Below are 22343 nucleotides of genomic sequence, written 5' to 3'. Positions count from 1 at the left end.
TCTACTTAACTTTGACGCCCGCATACTTCCTACAGAGAGAATTGAAAAAGGAATCAAGGGAGTAGGAGTGGCTAGAGAGAGGACAAAGGTAAAGAGTCTCTGACACTAAGGGGCATATTTAAGAAAAGTGTAGCGCCACATTCAATGCGTCCCTTGGCGTCCCCCTAACGCCACCATATGTGTGCCGTATTTAACATACGGTGCACCATTGCGGTAGTTAGGGAACTAGCATCAACATTTTTGACACTTGTTTGCCGCTTTGCTGGATTAGCATCAACAATGTTGACGCTAATCCTGCAAAGCACCTAGAGGCCCATTGAAAACAATGGGAGCCTCATTTTAATGCCTTCTCTGTGCAGGTGTTAAAAATGCAGAAACAAAATGGTGCAAAGAAATCTCTTAGATTTCTTTGCACCATTCTTTCGGCCCACCTAACAGGGTAATGCCCCCCTTGAATACATTATGCCTGGCACAGGCATAATGTGGTGCAAGGGATTACAAAGTGGTGCAATGCATGCATTGTACCACTTTGTAAATATAGCGTGGAGGTTTTGACTTTGTTGGGCCACATTAGCGTAAACAAAATGATGCTTATGTGGCATAAGGAGGCGCAAGGAGCTCTTAAATATGCCCCACACTGTCCAATGACAGTCCTCAGCATTCATTCAAGTCAACACCCTGACTATACTCCACCAGCATTAATTGAACACTCACATCACACAAACACACATACAGCTACACAAATACACATACAGCCACACAAGCACACACTGACACACATCGATTCACACAAATTGCCACACACACAACTGAAGTATCACAACTCAGAATAGTCCCTGGAGATCATCATTTTTCCTCTGCTGCATAAAAGACCTGTTGACGCACGCCTTCTTTAGTGAGACTTCAAACCCTATATGGCATGAATAGCAACCTTTATATCTCTTGCTACCCAAAATACTGTCTCTGCACAACTAAAAAACATAATGCTTCTCATTCTCATAAGAACCGAAGTCCTCCAGCATGCCCACTTCTTTAAGACCCTTTCCTGCACCACTGGAAGACCCTTCAATCCTAATGCAAACAACTGCCAATGCAAGAACCTCAAAGTCTAGAGCAGGAAAAGAAGCTCGCCTGCCAACTCTATTTAACTCCAAAAAATGAAAGCATAAACTCTCAGAACTACTAAATTGAGTCCAGAGTCCAGCATAAAAATGCACAGAACCTCAAAACATATATATTTGGACTTAAATGTTAAGATTAGTCAATAAACCTATACAGGACAACATTTCTCGAATCAGTAAAAAAACAACCAACCACCTTTTCAAGAACACAATAAGCTAAGCCCAACACCAGCCTCTAGGTCAAAAGCTTTATTAGACATTTGGCTGTTGAGACGTTGCATATAAAGAAATGAATCCTAAGCCCCTCACAATAAATCCAGCACAAAATTCACTGCCTCAACTAAATGAAAACTCGTCATAGGACTTGTCATTAGACTTCCAGTGATTCTCAACTTCACAGAAAACCCAACATAACACCTAAGGGCAGAGTCAACATCACACTCCTAACCACAACTGACGATGCTACCCAAACCTAATGCAAGAATTATCACCTCCAGTGAACACCCCACACCAAACTTTACACAAGACCCCAATCCTCACCAAAACATCTTTGTTCACATCCTGTACAAGAGTAACCATCTCGACCAAGAAAAAGAGCAAACTCGACTTGTGGCTCCTCGCCATTCAGAAAGCCCAACACAAATCTTTTAATCTTCTCCAAACCACAAAAAAACCCAAACAAAAGGCTTTTCATCACTACCGAATGCCACACAAAAAAACTCAGTAGATTTCTTACCTTTACCATAATCTATAACATAGCTGAAAAATATAACCTCTCACTCTTCATTTGTGAGATCCACCTATCATTAGATGAACCAAAGCCATAAGTCCTACACACCTCTTCGCCATTACAATTAGTGAGCACGTGAAACCCTTTCTATTTTCAACCACACAATCTTACCCAGAACACTTCAGCCTACATCCATTTCAAATCACGATAGGAGGCCCAGCCTGGCTGTGTAGCCAAGAAATCAACTGCTGCTGAAAGTCTATATCCTTATAACTGGATTCTGTAGGCATGGCAGGATCCTGCACCAATGGCAGGACCCTGTTCCCACCAATAAGCCCTGCACCCACTGTTGTATACTATACCTACTCTAGAGCCTGGCACCCACAAAGGGACCCTGCATTGCTTACACCATGCAAATGGCAAAGGTCCAGGACCTTGCACCTAACAAAGGACCAAGTGCCCACCAGTCTATGTACCCAACACAGAGCCCACTCACACAACCATACACCCACCACAGAGCCAGCTACTCATGGAAGCAGCACTCACCTTAGAACCTGCCACCCCAAGTACTATGAATCATCCATGAAAACCTGCATCCACCATAGGAATGTACCTACTACAAGATGGTAAGGCATCTCTCCTTATTCTGCTCCACTGTGCGCTTCTCTGTGTGCCTAGCTAAAGGCAGAACTCCACCGTGCAACAACCGAAATCCTGGCACATGGGATGCACTATATGCCAACACTCTACCAACCATGCACAACAGAGAAGCCTTTGTTTCAAATAATGGAAATCCACAGAAATGAGACTTTGTCTTCTGCCTTCTAAACACGTCACTCCATGTTTAAGTACAGCTGCAAGGTCCCACAAAACCTAGTGCCACATTAAATCTAACACACAACACCAAAACTTTCCTAATTCTGTGTGGCAAACTCTACCAGTCATGTCAACTAATGGAATAGCCTCTTACTCGACCACCAGCGAGCTCTGTGGCTTCATTAGAGGTATAAAACACTAAAAAAAACATATGATAGACTATCAAGCCTCACTGTAGACCTCTGAAAATACCATGAGATCCATCTCTAACCAAAGGATCCTTCACCCACCACAGAACCCTGCACCTATCATGGACCATCGATCAGCCACATGCATTGTATCCACCCTATCACCTGGAACCCACCGGAGGCTCATGAACCCCACTTAGAAATGAGGCACCCATCTTGAGACGGGGCATCCACCATAACACAAGGCACTGATCCAAGGACCCTACGATCACCCCAGGTCTGGTTACATCTTCTGTGGTCTTTATACCCTTAATTTCTCTTCCTTCTGGTGTCGGGGGCCAGAGGGTGAAATCGGGAAGCTCTTTTCTTATCTGACTGGAATCCAAATGTAACTCCTTTTCTCCACTATGAAGGAACCTTTTCTATTCTCCGTTCATCTCATGAACACTCCGGTATCCTTTTTTGCCCATATCCCTTGACCCATCCACTCCTTTGCCCAAAAGTTTCCTTTACCTCGAACTCCGAGACCATCCAGTCTCCACGTCGTAGTGTACAGGCTGTATCACCCCCCTCTTCCTGCCCACAAGACCCGCTCACCCGACTGCCGTTACTTAATCCTGCTGTCCCCCACCTCATCCAGACCCACTCATACCCTTCCACCCGAAGACGTCTGCCGCCAGTGCCTAGACTCCGTCGGCTCTCTAACCCCACCCTCGAGCAGCACTCACCTGAGCCGGCAGCTGAGACCCCGGCTCCGGTGCCTCTGGAACCAGCTCTTATAGCATCCTTTGTGATGACTCGGGCTGTACCATCTGGGGACGTGTGTGTGCTGGGGGGTAAGGGGCAAAGGACTTCGTACGTGATATCCTCTGGGAAGGGATGGAGACGCAGGATGTGACTGACACTCCACAAGACCCCCCCCCCCCCCCCCCCCCCCCCAAATGTTGCATCTGCTTTATGTGCTCACTCTAAGCGCCAAACACAGCAGCAACCTCATAGCTCGATTGTGGTACAGCCCAGACATCTATTTTGCTGGCACAGCTCAGGGAAGGGGACGCAGCACCAAACGGGGGAGGGGAGGGCAAGACTAGAGGGGCTCAGCTTACTCAGCTCATGATACACTGCCCAGGGAAGGGGTAATATCGCGCCGAGGGGTTTGTGCTTTCGGGGATAATAGAGGAAGGAGGATCGGAGGGGGGCTCAGAGGAGGGGAGAAGCTTAAGAAATCAAGTGAAAAGCCTGTGCGAGGGAAAAACCCCGGGGGCACCTAACTTGGAGGAAAGAGTGGTGGTTGGATTTTGGAAAAGTGACTCCTTGCAAGAAGAGGGGCCCAGCTCAAGAACAGCGCCATGACGTGAGTTTCTGTTTAGTTGCCACAGGGAACAGCAACTGGTATTCCCAGGAGCTGCCCACACACCGTTCCACTCAATAATACGTTTACAACGTCCACAACTATTGGGGTGCTTCGAGGCGCTGGGGCTAGGTGAACACGGTCGAACACCTAAACTTCCAACCTGTGCTTGAGATTTATGCTGTGATACCCGGCTATATGGCAGGTGCTCAGCCCAAAAATCGACCCGATTCAAATTCCCTAATTTATATTGGTGGCACATTTACACAGCTCTTTCTCACGTGGCACCGCCTCGCATCCGTGCCTTTATCCCTCCTCCCAAAACACATCTGCCAGTTTCTCCCCCCCCATCAGGTCTGTCCGTTCTTACCGTAGAATCCCCATGCACCGCTCTTCATCCCAGAACCTACATGCAGCCCTCTTCACCCTAGCACCTCCATCTACCGCTCCTCATCCTATCACCTCCATGTACGGCTCCACATCCTAAGGTCTCCATGTACCGCTCCTCATCCTAACACCTCCGTGTACTGCTCTTCATTCTTCCTAACACCTCCATGCAGCGCTCCGCATCCTAACTCCTCCATGTACCACTATTCATCCTATCACCTCAATGTACCGCTCCACATCCTAAGACCTCCATGTACCGCTCCTCACCCGGATACCTGCATCCACATCTCCTCATCCTAAAATCCCCATGCTCCGCTTCTCGTCCTAACACCTCCATGTACCGCTCCTCATCCTAACACCTGTATCCACACCTCCCCATCCTAGCACCTCCATGCACTGCTTCTCATCCTAATACCTCCATGCACAGCTCCTTATCCTAACACCTCCATCCACCGCTCCTCATCCTAACACCTCTTTGCATCGCTCCTCATCCTAACACCTCCATGTACCACTCTTCATCCTAACACCTCCATTCACATCTCCTCATCCTAACATCCTGATGCACTGCTTCTGATCGTAACACCTCTATGTACTGCTCCTCATCCTAACACCTCCATGCTCTGCTCCTCATCCTAACACCTCCCTGTACCCCTCTTCATCCTAACACCTCCATGTACTGCTCTTCATCCTAACACCTCCATGTAACCGTTTCACATCCTAAGACCTCCATGTACTGCTCCTCATACCAACACCTGCATCCACATCTCATCTTAAAATCTCCATGCACCGCTTGTCATTGTAACACCTCGTTGTACCGCTCCTCATCCAAAGACCTGCATCCACACCTCCTTATCCTAGCACCTCCATGCACCTCTTCTCATTCTAGCACCTGCATTCACATCTCCTCATCCTAAAATCCCCATGTAGAGCTCCTTATCCTAACACCTCCATGTGCTGCTCCTCATCATAACACTTACATCCACACCTCCTCCTCCTAAAACCTCCATGCATTGCTGCTCCTTCTAACACCTACATCTGCACCTCCCCCTACTAACACCTCCATGCAACGCTCCTCATCCTAACACCTCCATGCACTGCTCTTCATCCTAACACCTGCATCCACACCTCCTCATTCTAACACCTCCATGAACTGCTCCTCATTCTAACACTTGCATCCACACCTCCTCCTACTAACACCTCCATGCACCACTCCTCATCCGGACACCTGTACCGGCCCTCAAAAATAAGTGCCGGAGCCCCACAACAGAAACCACCGGCTTAAATTAAGCACTGCCATACCTGCATGCAACGCTCTTCATCCCAACACATCAGTGCAAAGCTCCTCTTCCCAACACCTGCATGCACAGCTCTTCATCTTAACTCCTCCATGCACCGCTCCTCATCTCAGTACTTCCGTGCACCAATCCTCATCCCATCACTTCCATACACCTCTGCTCATCTTAGCACCTCCATGCACCACTGCTCATCCTAACACCCATCTCCATGCACCGCTCCCCATCCCTACACCTCCATGCACCGCTCCTCATCATAGCACCTTAATGCGCCGCTCCTCATATCAGCACCTGCATCATGTGCCGCTCCTCATCCCAACATCTGCATCCACACCTCCACACCTCCCCACCCCAACATCTCCATGCACTGCTGCTCACCGTAACACCTCTCTGCACCATTCCTCATCCCTGCAACTCCATGCACTGCTCCTCATCCCAGCACCTCCATGTACTGCTCCCCATCCCAACATGTGTGTCTACACCTCCTCATGCTAACACTCCATGGACCACTCCTCATCCTAGAACCTACATGCACCGCTCCTGGTCCTAACACCTGCATCCACACCTCCATGTCCTACCACCTCCATGCACCTCCCTTCATTCCAGCACCTCTTTGCATCGCTTGTCATCCTAACACCTCCATGCATCGTGTCTCATTCTAGCATCTCCATGCCCCGTTCCTCATCTCAGCACCTCTGTGCACCACTTCTTATCCCAACACTTACATCCTAACATATGGATCCACACACCCTCATCCTATCATCTTCATGCATAGCTCTTGATTGCATCACCTCCCTACACCTCTCCTAATCCTAACACCTCCATGCAAAGCTTCTCATCCTCACACCTCTATCCACCCCTCCTCTTTCTAACACCCACATCCACCCGCCGCATCCTAGCACCTCGATGTAGAGCTCCTCATCCACACAACTCTATCCACCGCTCCTCATCCTTGCATCTCCATGCAACACTCCTCACCCTTACACCTGGATCCATCCCTCCTCGTCCTCCCACCTCTAGCCACCCCTCCTCATCCTAACACTCCCAACTCCATCTCCTTCTATTCACCCTATGTTCCTGACCCCTTCATCTCCAACTCGCTGTCTTAACGCCTTCATTCGCCTCTCCTCGTTGTGAGACCGACAAACACCTACAGCATCCTAACACATCCATTCACCTCCTCCACCATTGCACGACCATTCACCACTCTCAGCTTAATGCTTTTACTTATCGATTTTAATTCTCATACGCTTATTCAACACTTTCTTCCTAAAACACCCATTCCTCAATTCCATCCTAGCACCTACATTCACCCTCCTGTCTTAACTCCTCCATTTGCTTCTCCTCACTCTCAGATAGCCACACACACCTCTGCCTTTCCACACCTCAGTTCCCCTCTTCCATCTTGACACTTCCATTCACAACTCCTATCATTATACCCCTGTTCACTATTCTAAATTATCACAACCTCATGAAACCCTTTCACATCCCTGCCTCTATCTAATCCTGCCACCCACATTCGCCCTCCCATTCAACACATACCTTTATTTATTTCTTCTTTTAACTCTTCCATCATAATGCATCTATTCACCTATCCTAATGCTAACACCTCTGTTCACCTTTCATATCCTAACACTTCCCTTCATCTCTCCTTGTCCTGTCACCACCATTCACTTCTACTATTTTAGTACCTCCATTCTTCATTCTCATCCTAAGCCTTCCATTCAGCCTCCTATTCTTACATCTCTGTTCACCTCCCTTCATCCTAACACCTCCATTCACCCTCTTGTCCTATTATCTCACTTCACTCTGCAATCCTAGCACCTCTGTTCACCCGCATCCTAGCATCACTGTACACCACTCCTCACTCAAACATCATTATTCAGTACTCCTAGCACAACAAACCTTTTCACCCCCTCATTATAACACCCCATTAGAAAGGGTGCCACCTCCATCCTCAACACCGCCATCCACCCAGCCACCTTTCCAGAATCATGACAATATGGAGCTGTCAAGGCCCTCATAAAGAAGCCCTCAGCGGGCCCGACCAAACTTGTCAACTATGGACTGATATCACTCCTCCCTTACCCATCCAAGGTCCTGGAAAAAGCCATCAACAAACTTCTCTCTGACCACATTGCCAATCATCAGCTTCTCAACGCCACACATCAGGATTTAGACCCAACTACAGCACAGAAACCACCCTCAAAGCAGTGACAGATGATTACTTATTCATATTAATGCTTCTCTCCTCCTGACTCATCCATTCACCCCCCTCATTCTAGCATCTACCTGCATCTGTTCTATCCAAACACCTCAATGTATCCATTCCATTCTAATTCCCCATTCTATCACCCCTGTCATTTTATATCCATATTCATCTATTCCATCTTATCAACTCTAATCATTATTTCCATCCTAACTTTTCCCTTCACCCCTTGCATTCTATATCTGTATTTATTTATTCAATACTAACGCCTCCATTCATCCTTTCCTTCCTAACACCTCCATTCAACTCTCACATCCTAATGCCTCCATTCACCTCTTGCTTCTTAACACCGCCATCCATGTCTCTCCATCCTAACATCTCCACTCACTTCTCCCATCCTCTCATCTGCAGTACAAATAGCCCTCCCCAAGTTTGGGACAAAGAAAAAAACAGCAGATTCACAATGCAGGGATTCACATACATTGATAAAAGGCCAGTAATCTTCTCTGATGGATCACAACGGATACGAGACAGCCCCTCATCCCCAGGGAATATTAATACCCACAAATTCTATAGCTGGCATGCCCCACTCCAGCTCTTTCATCTATCGCCTTGTCTTGGCTGTTGTATAAAATAAAAACATTTCAAGCTGCTGTTTTTGCGGATTTCTCCTACCCACCTGCAAGTGAGGGTGTACCCATTCCCCTGACTGGGACCCCCTGCCCGGCAGCTGATACTGATGCCACTTGCTTTCAGATTTGAGAATGTGTGGCATCTAAACCCATCTACCCATGGGGCAAACAGTTAAGATCTTCACGCCACATCCTTCCTTTCGAGGTCTAACTTCTCCATGCCTACTGAACGGTTCTGTTAGTCCACTCAGGTTCCCGCCTAATCTGGAAACCTGGTAAACATGCCAAACTATTGAATCTTATGGTGGGGCATCCTAAAATGAGTCATATCACACTGTAGAGTAGTTAACAATGGCTTTATTTACATGGCAGACTCCTAGGTACAGCATCTAACAATAGGCCTTATGAGGGTTTCATGCGCTATTAGCTGTAGATTACAGTGAACTCTCAAGCAGCCCCCTCTCTCTCTCTCTCTCTCTCTCTCTCTCTCTCCGACACACACACACACACACACACACACACACTCCACACCATCTCATTCTTTCAGCTTCTTCACTCTACTGTAGCTTGAGCTTCCACAGTGTACTTGCAAACACCAAGAATGCGGGTCACCACAATAGTCCCATTTACTTAATAGACCGAATCCCCCGTCTTGGTTATGCTGTGCTCTGTTGAATGTGTTTGGGTCCTAGGGGCTTGGGTTATACAGTTTTGTCAACATTTTATCTGTGCTGTTCATCAGTGTTCACAATAAATAAATATTCTTTTTGACTGGATAGTAAAGTCTTTTGGTTGATATAACTGATTTGATACCAAAATTACAACATGCTTTGTGGGGAAACTGTGACTGGTCAACAAAGTTGAAGGGGTCTTGGCTAATCACTGCAGCCCTTGCAACCAGCACCCTGTGGAAGGATGGAAAACAGGCAGACCTCTGACACTGCTGGGTATTCCCTGCACAGCAGAGCAGAGAATGTGGAAAAAAGTACTACAACGACAATTTACCAAATATCAAGGTTGAGATGGCATTTCTGTCAGCAGTGCTGCATGTGTTTATTGGAGAGCTACAAAGCACTGGATAAACCAATAGGGTTAAGAGTTTGCTGGTGGTGCAGTCTTCGTCATCATAAATCAATGGATGGAATTGGCAGGCATGGAATGATGTAGTTCCGGGGCAACAGAGTGTACTCCTCAATGGGATTTCAGGGCTTGGTAACCCACACGGGTTGTAGAGAAGCTGGGAGTGAGGTGCTAGGAAGTACTTCAGGTGATGCTTTCTGAAGGGCATCTGAAATGGTTTACCTACCCTGCTTGCGGTAGGTTGGTAGATCCACAGGTTTGGGGTAAACTCTGATGGCTCACCTGGGACAGCAGACTCTCTTCCATAGGCCTTTCCTCAGCAGGGCACACCTATGTCCATCTCTCAGTGTTGGAGATCTGACAGAACACTGGCTCTCAAAGCAGTAGAGCATCCAGTGGACAAAAATAGGGCCGAAGGATTGAAGATATTTGTCTGCGATTCCAAATCACTCTTCCAAAGACATTGAAAGAAAGAACATTTTTTAAAATCCTAATGGCATCCGGGCGCAGTGAGCTTTTGCCTCATTCCATGGAGTTAAAACATTGTGCAGATGTTTTATTTTTTCTACACCATGAATATTCAGCTGTACTGTATTTGGTATGAACATGCAATGAGGCTTTTTGCTTCTCTGAAGCCCTATTGGGAAAACCGCAAAGTATTCTTTTCAACAAAGAACTGTTGAAGGAAGATTGCCAAATTCATTAGTCCTGGCATGTCCTTTGAAAGGTCCTGCTCTAGAATTATCACACAATCTCTACCTTCCCTCCCAATTGGGAAGCAAAAAAGTCCTTCTTGCTTCCCAGGTGGGTTCCAGGTACTGGTTCTGAAGCAGCAGTATTTCTGACTTAAGAGCAGTGGCAAGGACCCAGAATTCTAGATCAGGCTTTGGCTAGGTCATGAGTTAATGTTGGGGATGGAGGGTTGCTGTGGAATATGGAAGAGAAGATTGCTGGGGACTTACCTTGTTGCAAGTGTGTAATAAACATTCATCTGCTGCTTATCTTTGTATCCTCTATCTCCACCTGTCCGTTTGTAGTCTTCCATCAGCACCTATACTCTGCATTGTAGAACCGGTCTCTTCATATTGCAACTCTAGGTCAACTCACACTCCCTAGTTTACAACTTTCCAGTCACTACCAAATTCAATTCCAGGTCCAGCTACAGGTGTCCTCACACTAGGGAGACAAGAGACATTTTTATGTGGGGCTCCTTTGTGTTTGGTGTCCAAGGTTATAGCTCTCATCTGGGCTTCATCCGCAACAAGATCCACTGGAGGTCTCATAAGCCTCCCAGCAGTCTATGGTCCAAGCAATGATTCATAAGTTATTTTGTCACTGATAAAATGACACACATACCTGGAGAAGTTTCCTACACTTGACCTTTCCTCTGCCCCTTATCCCCCAAGGCACAGAATCACAGGTACTGCCCACCTTCATATTTTGGGACATCAGTCTGACTGGCATGATGCATAACCACAGGAGTTATAGTTCCCAAACAGTTTATTCTAGAGGCATATATAAAGCATTATGGTGCCATAATACTGTAGCCATAATATCATGTGCCCTGAACATCGTTCGCAAAACTATTGTCCATTGGTAGTTAATAATAATAGATAATCTTCTTGTGTTAGTATTATATTGTTAAACAATATATAGGACATACTATTTCTGCCACTCAATATCTTGCTAAGGGTATTCTGACAAACAACCATATAACACATAGTCTGCCGTCAGTTAAAAACATAAAGGTTTGTAGCATGGCAAGTTTAGTTACTTGTCACTAGTGCCACAGGAAAAATGTATTCTGGAGATTCTCATTTTTCTCTATAAATATCAATTTACTGGACTTGCTGCATAACTCACTACTTCCTGTATGATTTGAAGGTTTTAGCAAAAAAACTGCCTGTGGTGCAAAAGGTTCAAAAGTTGCAACATTACAATAGAAAAGCCAGCAACTATTACCTGGGCAGACTACGCCCTCGTCAGTTTTGGTATACCTATCCCGCATCATCATACATCTCCACAGAAAGTGCCATTACTGCATTTACTATCTTAAAATATGCACAGGAAGTGGCATCACTGGTTTCCACCAAAAGCGTCTTTGAAAGAACATGACAAGCAAGAGGACTTCATTTCCCATCATCGATCAGCACAGGAAATCACATCACTGCATTTCCCAAAATTCATCTACACAGGGAGTGCCCTCACTGGTTTCCTGTGAAAAAAACATTTTTAAAAGAACATGACAAGCAAGAGGACTTAATTTTCCATCATACATCTGCTCTCTACCCACCACCCCTGTGGTCCTCCCCTCTCCCACGACCTAACTAATGGTGGCTGTAGCACGGACGTGCAGCAGATGTGAGGAGCAAGGTGCCACTGGCATCCTGAAGGCTCACCCAAGGGAAGCCTGTTGCACCTGTCTGCCCATGACTGTGTACTGTGCCAGGAACCCTTGCTTCCTCCTACTCACCACTACCCTACTACACTCCTCCACGCTGTGGCTCCACTGCTGCTACTCTTCACCACACAACACAGTGGGAGCATTTACATGTGCAGACGGCATGTTCTCATGCACTCTCCCACACCCTGCACCCACTACTTCTATACTAACAGCACCTAGCACCTCACTAACTCACAGTAACACAAACCAGCCACCTGTGCATAATCACACAGACCAACTATTACCCACGCAAAACACTTGCATGCATGATCCTCAAAACTAGGCCTGGGTGGATTTTCAATTTCACTGGAGTAATCAGAGTAATTTCAGTAATTCTTTATTACTCTTTGACACAAAAGCACTGATAATTACACAATTACTCCTAATTGCATAATTTAAGGAGAAAAATCCTACCACAAGAACACATGTAGCAAACACAAGTGGTTGCTCACGCTCCCTCTTTGTGTTCTGAGGCATTTAGTGCTGTTTCAAAGTTCAAAATGCATCCTTGTATCCACTTTGAATGCAAGAGTGCATTTAGTGCTAAGAAAATTGTGCTATATGTCGGGTGTAAGGTGGGGAAACATTCTCCCCCAAGAGCACATTTATCGAACACAAGTCAATGCGAGAGGGGATTTTTCTGGTAAGAAGTAGCGCTAAATGCAGAATTACTCTTCTTACTTAATCCTGCATATCCTCACAGAATTCCTTGGTAATTCTACGTGATTACACTACACAGAATTATGTAAGTTGCACCCACTCCTACTCAAAACCTGCTCACTCACCAAACGCTATAGACTTATGGGGCCTACTGCACGGTCATGCTCCGGACCTGCACTTCTTCATGGAAACATAGCTCAACCCAACCTCTGCACGGAAATCGCCACAGCAATCCCCACCAGGTGTGAGATCACCAAGCAATCATCTCCAAAGAGACCATCAGTTGCCACTCCTACATTGACAACCCCACCATCTACAGGGAAAACATCATGTTAAAGATACGCATGACAGCCTACTTCTTCCTGGGGGGAACCCATGTATACAGACCACCAGAACCTCACATCAGTTTTGCCACCAACATCAGCTACTTTGCTGCAACTCTCATCATCAACATAAGCACTTTCATCCTCCCTGGAGACCTTAACTTTCACCAAAAACACCACACTGACCCAAACTCAATGGCCCTTCTAGAAAACCTCAGGAACCTCAGACTCACCCAGCACATTACCGAACCCACCAACAATGCCAAAAACCTATTCAACCTGATTTTCTACTCAATCAGCAACATAATAGTTAAAACTCCAGAAACTATCCCCTGGATAGACCATGCACTCATCAGTTTCAGTATACCCATCTCGCACCACAACTAACATTCCACTCCCAAACACGTCTGCTGTCACAGGAAAAACATCAAAGAAGAGGCCTGGGCTTCTGCCCACCCCAAGCACAGCCTGAGGACTCTAGCAGCTTGAATACTGCATGCACCGACACCGTGGGTCCCCCCGTGCACATCCCAATGGCAAAAGCCCAAGCACTAGCCAGCTGGTACACAGAGGAACTCAGACTGACAAAATAGCACTGCAAGCAACTGAAGCACTAATGGAAAATAAGTCATGACACCATGGATATAAACATCATCAAATCCACCCTAAGACGCTACCATCAACAAGTACGGAACACCAAGTGCACAGCTGTTGCACACCGCCTCGGCAACAAGGAAATCTTCACCATCATCAAACATTTCACCATGCCTTCTGATGCCTCAAACAACATCATTCCCTTGCAAGAACTTTATAAAAAGCTCAGCTTCTTATATGGCTACTTTGACCTATATCCTGATCCCATCATTGTCACACTCAACTTCCCATCACGGCTCAAGAATGAACCCAGATGTCATGTCCTGCCATCATCACCATCAAAACTGCTGCTACCATGTAGACCAGCCACTCATGGACATCCTCTAATACTTTCCCCACCACACTTTTACCAAGGGACTCTTAATGATAAGTGTAACACTAACACAGATCCTCAACACCTTCATTGACTAAACCACGGTCAGGCTAAGTATAATTCATTCTAGAGTGGAGTTTCCCATACAGGGGACCTGGCACAGAGAGTTGTCCCATGCCCTTGTGATTTAAAATCAAAGCAGAGCACAAGTCACTTTATACTATTTTGCACATTGTATGCTGGTCCAAGATCAGATTTTATATTGCCAATATTGCTCAGGACAAAGGTTAGGCATTACAAGGAAGCTATGACTCATATACAAAAATTGTCTTCCATTAAATCCTGCCTCTCTATTGTAGATTTTATCAGATCTGCTTTAGCTACTGGAAACATTATGAAATGGTTGATGTTTTTAACATAACTGCTTTGTGGACATCCTCTGAGTCTAAAATGACATCACATTTCTGGTAATCAGCAAAGAAGGGTATTCTCTTTTAGGGTATTCTATTTTTAAAAAAAATCTTTTTAGCTCACTTTTACCGTAACATACTTTGGTTTTATCACGAAGCTAGGAGATTTTTATCGATATGTAAATGTGTCTTTTATGTGATCCTATGGCAAATGACTTATAAAGAATGATTGATTGATAGATGATTGACTAAACCACATTTCCAGAAACCTGTAAACATACCACTGTCATGACCTGCCCAAAAATAATCCTCTGACCTAGTCATTCTCTCCAACTAAAGACAATCTCCCTCCCACTATACCCAGTCAAGGTCTTAGAGAAACTAATCAAGCAACACATCACCAACTACCACAGCAACCACCAGGTAATCAACGCCACTCTGTCGGGATTCAAGCCAGACCACATACAGCAACAGCACTAATCACCACTAAAAATGACATTTGCATGATCCTTAACAGAGGAGACACTGCAGCCCATTTGCTCCAGGGCCCATCATCAAGTGCTTGCATGAGATTGGCATCCAAGGACCCAATGTATGCTGGATCTGCTCCTTCCTTAAAGATAGAGCACAAGCACAGTCTGGCACCTTACTCTTAGGAAGCCTACAAACTCATCTGTGGAGAACCTCAATGTTTACCACTCAACCCCACCCTCTGCAATGTACACATGATCACTCTGGCCAGAGTCATCCAAGTACACAACTTCAATATCCTCTCCTACACCATCAACACAAAACTCATACTCTCCCTCTTGGACAAGACACCAATGCAAGAAACAAGCCCACAGCCTATATGACCAAAGCTGCTGGAAGAAAGCCAACTGTCTCCAGCTCAACACCCACAGGAAAGAAGTAGTGATCTTTGGCAAGAACATGTCACCATGGGAATCAAACAGGTAGCCAGCCATCTGAACTCAGACCCACACCCATAACACAAACATCAGATTCATCATGGACATCAAACTGGACATCACCACACAACGTCCCTGTCTCCAGGAGACCCATTTGACAGCGGGGGAGCTCACCAAGTTGTGCAAGCTCTGACGAGGTATGCTGTATGCTACTACGTATTCAGTATATGTCAGGGGTGTCTTGCTATGGGTGGCACCTGTGGTCCTGTTTGAGAAGGATCATACCTTGAAAGAGGCTTTTATGTCATAGTGGAAGGCATCCTGGATGGAGAGCCTCCTCACATTGGCAGCATTGCACACACATGTGTAGGTCAGCCCCTTTTCCTTACCTCCCTGACAACTGCGATCATCAGATGAGCTTTATTCCTGACTTTTTGGTGCAGTGACTTTAATTGTGTTCCAGACCTTGTGAGTGAGAAGTCAACACCTCCCTTATCAGGATCCCAATAACACACTACCACCAGACAACTGAAAGAATGGGCACATAATGTACAGATAGTTGACGTGTGGGAAACCTTACACCCGCACCTATGAAAGCACTAACATTATTCTGCACTGCATGCTTTACACACAAGGATTTATCTGATACATAGCAGCGGGGTACTGATGAGTAAATACACACAGGCAAAGTACTTCAGCAGGACACTATCTGATCATTGCCCTTTGCTGGTGACTTTTTTGTAGGGGGGGCCCATCCAGTGATACCCACATGGTCCTTACAACCACTAGCATTAGTGGATACACCATACAGGACACATATGGGTGAACACATAGATAGCCAATTTGCTGGCAATGAGGGATCTGCTACAGATGCTGTGGTGGAGCGGAATGCCTTCAAGGTGGTCACACAAAATGGTATGAAGCATGAATTGTGAGCGGAGGTGCTGAGCCTTGAGGACCGCAGTAAAACAGCAGAAAGAGATTGGACATCCAACCCTGCATTGTACCCCACACTGGAGGGCACTAGGGTGGAATACAAAGGAACGCTATGATCTCTGTCTGCCTTAGACTGCAAAGAATATGTTAAGCATCAACATCAGCTGGGTGACAAGACCAGTGGTCTGTTTGCTTGTTTAGTGCACTCTGAGACTTCATGCACCTCCACTGGAGTGAGTTGATCCATGGTGGGGCCCCCGGTGAACCCACAGTTAGCTATAAATTGGGAATTTAAGAACTACTACAAGGTGCTTTATCGGGTCCTGTAGGATGTGGTCTGGGGCAATTTCAGGATATCTGGTGGCCATGAAGACCCTACCGCTCTATCCATCACAAAGACAAGAGCTAGAAGCCCCTTTGTCTCTTGAAAAGGTTAAGCTAGCTATCAAACAAATGACCAGAGGAAAGACAGTGGGCACAGACCAGCTGCCCATTGAGTTCTATGCCATTTATCAAGCTCAAATGCCACCCTGGCTCCTACGGGTTTACGAACAGGAAAAAGAGCATGGTAGACTTTTGCATATGATGAGAGAGGCCCTAATCCTGGTGCTCCTGAAGCTGGGGCGGTACCCATTGGAGGTGGTATGGTATTGCCCCGTCTCTCTGCTTAATTTTGATGACAAGATATTAGGAAAGGTACTAGCCAACAGGATGATACCCCTAGTACAAACCATAACTCACCCAGACCAGACCAGATTCATCCTGGGTAGGAATATATTTTTTAATCTTTGCATCGTGGACTGAGCATGCAGAATGGATGCCTAGTGTTGGATGGCCTCTCTGGACAAAATGGGTGGGCTTATCCTACAGACCATATTTACCAAACTGGGGATAGGTCCGGAGTTCGGCAGATGGATAGGGGTCCTATATAAGTGTTCCTTAGCCACAGTGCACACGGGCGTGATCTGGGAGGTTGGACATCAAAAGGTGCACCCGGCACGGCTGCCCCTTCCTCCTTACAGTTTGACCTGGCCATGGAGCCCTTACCTTGTTTGATGCGCACTCTTGCCCATCAGTGGGGTTTATGTGTCTCAGGTCACCCTCATGTGGTGTCATTGCAAGCCGATAACTCTTTGATATACTTGAAGGTAGACCCGGCTGCCCTTCTGGACATTATGACAGTTCTTGATGACTTTGGGTGAATTTCTGGGCTTCACATCATTTGGGGAAAATCATGTTTATTCTTGCTCTTGCAGACACCTGAACCACTACGTCGTTCAGATGAGAATGACTCTTTGTAATGGAAATATGACACCATTAAATACTTAGAGGTTCAGAAATATCATATAGAACATGACTTGATAGAGGGTAGTCTGGGTAAAGCACTGATGTTGATTCAACAGACACTACTCTTTTGGATGCAGTTGCCTCTATCACCCATGACTAGAGTATCGATGTCAAAAATGTTGATTCTCTCAATACTTCATTATCTTACCACAGCTTTACCAGTAATCCTGAAGAAGCCTTTCCTTACAACCCGCAACAACTGCTCACTTCTCTTATATGGAGGAACAAGAGACATAGGGCAGCAATCTCCACTTTATCTTCTGCACTGGAGGGTGGATGCCTTGGGATGCCCAACTACAAGCTCTATTACGCTGCTGAACAGCGCAGGTGGCCTCCACATCGGGCTCCGCCACTTTGCAGGCAACGAGCAGAGACTTATCAGACTTGGAGTTGGACAGCAGCTGGTTTTACAAGGTGGGGAGATGTGTTGGATGAGAAGTTGTGCTCATTTGAGGATCTGTTTACTGTGGGTTACTTTGATACTGGACAGTTCCTTTTATACTCAGCCCTATGCGCGGTAGCTGGTAAGATATGGGGTTCTGACCTACCTCATGCAGTGGGTCCACTACAAATGATGTTAACTTCAGCTGGAACGAGGCAAGCAGTCTCAGGTTTTTAGGAGCGATGCTAAGAGGTTCCATTAACACAGGCATCCAGGCTTTAATGGGTGGTGGGAGGACCAACTGTCAATAGAACCTCCGGATCCTGCAAGGGAGCGATGTCTGGGATCCATTAGGACAATCTCAAGGAGACCCCGCTTCTGATTTACCCAGTTCTACTACATACACCATGCATATCTCTCTCCAAACAGGATAGGTAAGATGATTGTGGCTACCAGGGTAATCTGCCCTAGGTGCCAGTAAGTAAATGCAGACTTTATACATATTGTCTGGGTAGGCCTGGTGATTGTTGACTTCTTCCAAGAGGTGACTCAGTGTATATCACAGGCGACGGCCTCTATTCTGCCACAGGCCCCGTTATGCTGCCTACTTAATACTGGAGTGGTGACTATAAGAACGAAGCAGCTAGCTGGTTTTCAGAATATGTCCTTAGTGCTTGGTAAACGATGAATAACCATGTCTTGAAAGGCACCTGCAGCCCCTTTTGTTCCTATTTGGCAGAAAGATGTGGTCTGCTGGGCTTCGGCGGAATTGTCGTACGTTCTGATACTAGAGTTAGGGATGGGAGATGTTCCTACATGGATGAATGGGAAGGCTATTTTTAACAACTGAAAAGATTACTTAACCCATGGTTACCTTGATTAGCCGCTATGCCAGGAGCGGATGCCTCACCTTGACCATTGCTCTCGAACAAGGTTCTGACTAAAGGAGAGACAAGAGTGCTGGCTTGTCCTGACGCTGGGACAGCTGCCCTGGGAAGCTGGTTGTGACTATATGAGGACAGGTGTCTGGGGGATAAATGGTGTTGGTGAGTGGATGGCACATATATATATTAGTGAAATGTGGGTGGTGTGGTTGGAATGTTTGAGCAGTGGGAGCTAGTTAAGTTGCGTTATTTGCAGTCACGTCTACTGTCAGGAAGGGATGGGGTGCTGGGTGGCAGCGCACCGAGCAGGGGATGGGGGGGCAGTAAAAAAAAAATTATGATAAACTTACCTGCCCCTCTGTGATCAGCCACTCCCACTCCACCTGCCTCTTGTCTCCTTCCCTCCCCAACCAATCCCAACGCTTCTCTTATGCTGTTACACAGCATGAAAGAAGTGCCGTAATTGGTCTGAGTGGGCAGGAATGCCACTCAGAGAGGGAGTGTAGCACTGCACTTGGTCTCCACCCGACTGTAAAATACAGCCAGGTGGAGAGATTCTAAGTGCGCATGTCGGTTTGGGTGGCCCCAGACGGACGGCCAAACTGACATGCACACTTAGAAGCGCACCATTACTACTCCTCCACTTTTTGACTTGGAGGAAGCTGGCCCCACCCACCCTACTAAAGCGGAAAAATAAAGGGATAACAAAATACTTTTAATATCCCTTTATTTTTCTGCTTTCAGTAGCAGGCAACTCTTCTTCACCATAGCAGAGGGGCAGCCCCTGGTTATTTGACTGTTCTGTTGTGGTTAGTTGATTTCTCCTTTTGAGGGTGGGAGGTCCCCTGGTTATGATGCAGTGCTCCTGTATGTTTTCTTTTTGCTTTTCTTGGGACGTGCTGGGTGCCTGGACCACCTCGGCCTCATTGCCAATGCTACTGCCATTATATGTACAAGGTAACTGTTATGATAAACCAATAAATATATTATTCAAAATAAAACAAGATCAGAAGGACAGACGTCCTCTTACATCGCTCCTAAAGTGTGGAACAACCTCCCACTCCAAATTAGTCTGTTCTTCTCTTAAATTCCACTGGAACTTGAAGACCTCACTTTTCAATTAACCAACTAACCTAGGTAGGCATTGGCACACACACCTGTTCAGTGCCAGGACACTATTGTGGGTGATAGTGCGCTTTACAAATATGCATAATATAACATAACACAAATGTGGGGGGGAGACAACTCCTAAGGCTTTGGAAAAGTTAACTAGCCTTCTTTCTATCAGCAGAATTCAAGCATTTCAAAAAGTGACAAATCTACCTAGATAATGATTTAAAACATTCCAAATTGATGGAATTTGTCAAAAGGTGATTTTGCAGCAAAAACAGCATCTTAAACACCTAAATGCTGTGTAAACATGGTACAAAGAATTGATAATTGTCAAAAAGATTTTGACACAAATTAATGTTTACATCACAGCCCTTATTCTCAAAGTGGCAGCCATTTTAAACTGGCATTTCAAAAAGGCTAGGTCTCTTTCTAAGGTCCAGTGTTTGAATATTTAACATGCTCTTTTAAATACTTACATAATAAATATAAAGTAACTGTACTATTATGCAAAGCAGTTTCTGAAAGGAAAGAGGTTCCTTCTGAAGCCTATGGTATGAACACAGGGGAGGCATGAAACTGAAGACTGGATTGAGAATATAACTGGGTTCCGCAAAATAAACGAGGCACACCTTTTATTACATAAAGTGTGTACATGTAGCCTTTTTTTCAACATTGTACATATTTGACTCCTGGTGGGAGGGGTGGGAGGGGTTGGCTTGCGTGGGGTGGGGAGTTGCTACCGTGTAAACACCAGAGCAGATTTACTATTAGTCACTTCATATGCCATACAATATATTTTTTACTCCACAACGTAGCAATGCTGTAGCAAAATGTGCCCCTCCGCAGCCAAATAATCCCTGCTTGCCACAGACACTGGATACGGTTTGCAACTATAAACATTCAAAGCGGAGCACTTTGTGTTTGCACATCCGCATTAAGCGAAAAACAAATGTGTGAAAACGTATTGGTGGGCTTCATTTAGGAGTTGCAGCTGCGACCCCTGTCTTGCTAACCCTGACACTGCCTTTGCGAACCCTGGCATCAGAGGTGGCAGATTCAGTACCAGGAACACAGTGGCAGCCTTGGGCGCCACTCTTTGTTTTCTGTCACTTTTTTATTACACTGATAGTGAATAATGACATATTATTCACTATTAGTGTAATAAAAACGGAGTACCATTAGCTGGAATATGCCGTTCCTTCGCGGCTGCGGTAAGTAAAAAATGCTTTTAAATGTGTGCTGTGTGCGTGCTTGAGGGTGATTGTGTTTATGTGAGAGAGAGCGTATGTAAGTGTGAAATTGTGTGTCCGAGTAAGTATGTGTTTGTGAGTGAAAGTGAGGTCAAAGGGGTGGGATTATCTCTTCCTCTACCACTGGGAATTCGGTGAATTGACGTCCATGACATATGTACCGGACACTTAGGCGTTTTCTGTCTCATAAAGGGCTTCTGTAGTTACCATGTGCGCACACGCAACGCACCACTCTGTTTGCACACACCGGGAGGCCCCCGAGGCCTCGCTCTCTGGGCTGCAGTGTTTCCAACTGACACCAATTGAGATATGGTATTCGTTGCCTCCTGGTGAAGTCTTGAGATGACAGGCGGCTTTTCCCTTGCGGCCCCCCTCTCGGCGCTCTACTGGATGCGGAGCGCGAGAAATTTATGGCGTTCTTTAAAATTCACAGCGCTCTTCAAAGCAAAATAAAACTTCCCTAGCAATCTTCTCTCCTCAGGTGCTGGTTACGAGGCGGTAACCCAAGGACATGCAGTTCTGTTGGGTGTCTCGCCCTGGACGTTTTGTTTCTGTGTAGCTGTCTGCGCAACTGTATATGAAGACGGAGCTGGAAACACGTGAGGTAAATCAAGCATTGACAAGGCCAATTAATTTAGCTTTAGTTTGCTACCACATAGTACCACAGACATGCATAAGTGCTGTTTGCATACGTTACCAACACTGGGATAAAGTAGCAGAAAAAAAGCTTTTTTAGGGTGTGTGTAGGGGGAACACAATTAAATGTTCATATACTATGATGGTTTAGGGCCTGATGGAGATTTTGGCGGATGAGTTACTCCATCACAGACAGGATGGATATTTTACCTACCGTAATACAAGTGAATTACATCTTATGGAACTTGTAATAATGTGGACTGGATATCCGTGAAGTT

The 22343-nt window shown here is 45.9% G+C and overlaps 1 protein-coding gene across 1 annotated transcript in view; it reads right to left on the bottom strand.

Annotated features, from left to right (window-relative positions):
* Positions 1-3669, bottom strand: part of DISP3 (dispatched RND transporter family member 3) — a 145722-nt gene extending 142053 nt beyond the window's left edge. Inside the window, exon 1 of the mRNA XM_069241240.1 lies at positions 3584-3669. The gene's annotated coding sequence lies outside the window, so the exon portion shown is untranslated. The remainder of the gene's footprint in view (positions 1-3583) is intronic.
* Positions 3670-22343: the final 18674 nt, after the last annotated feature.

This window comes from Pleurodeles waltl, chromosome 6, assembly GCF_031143425.1.
Source record: "Pleurodeles waltl isolate 20211129_DDA chromosome 6, aPleWal1.hap1.20221129, whole genome shotgun sequence".
Classification (NCBI taxonomy): domain Eukaryota; kingdom Metazoa; phylum Chordata; class Amphibia; order Caudata; family Salamandridae; genus Pleurodeles; species Pleurodeles waltl.
This window is presented reverse-complemented; position numbering and strand designations above follow the sequence as displayed.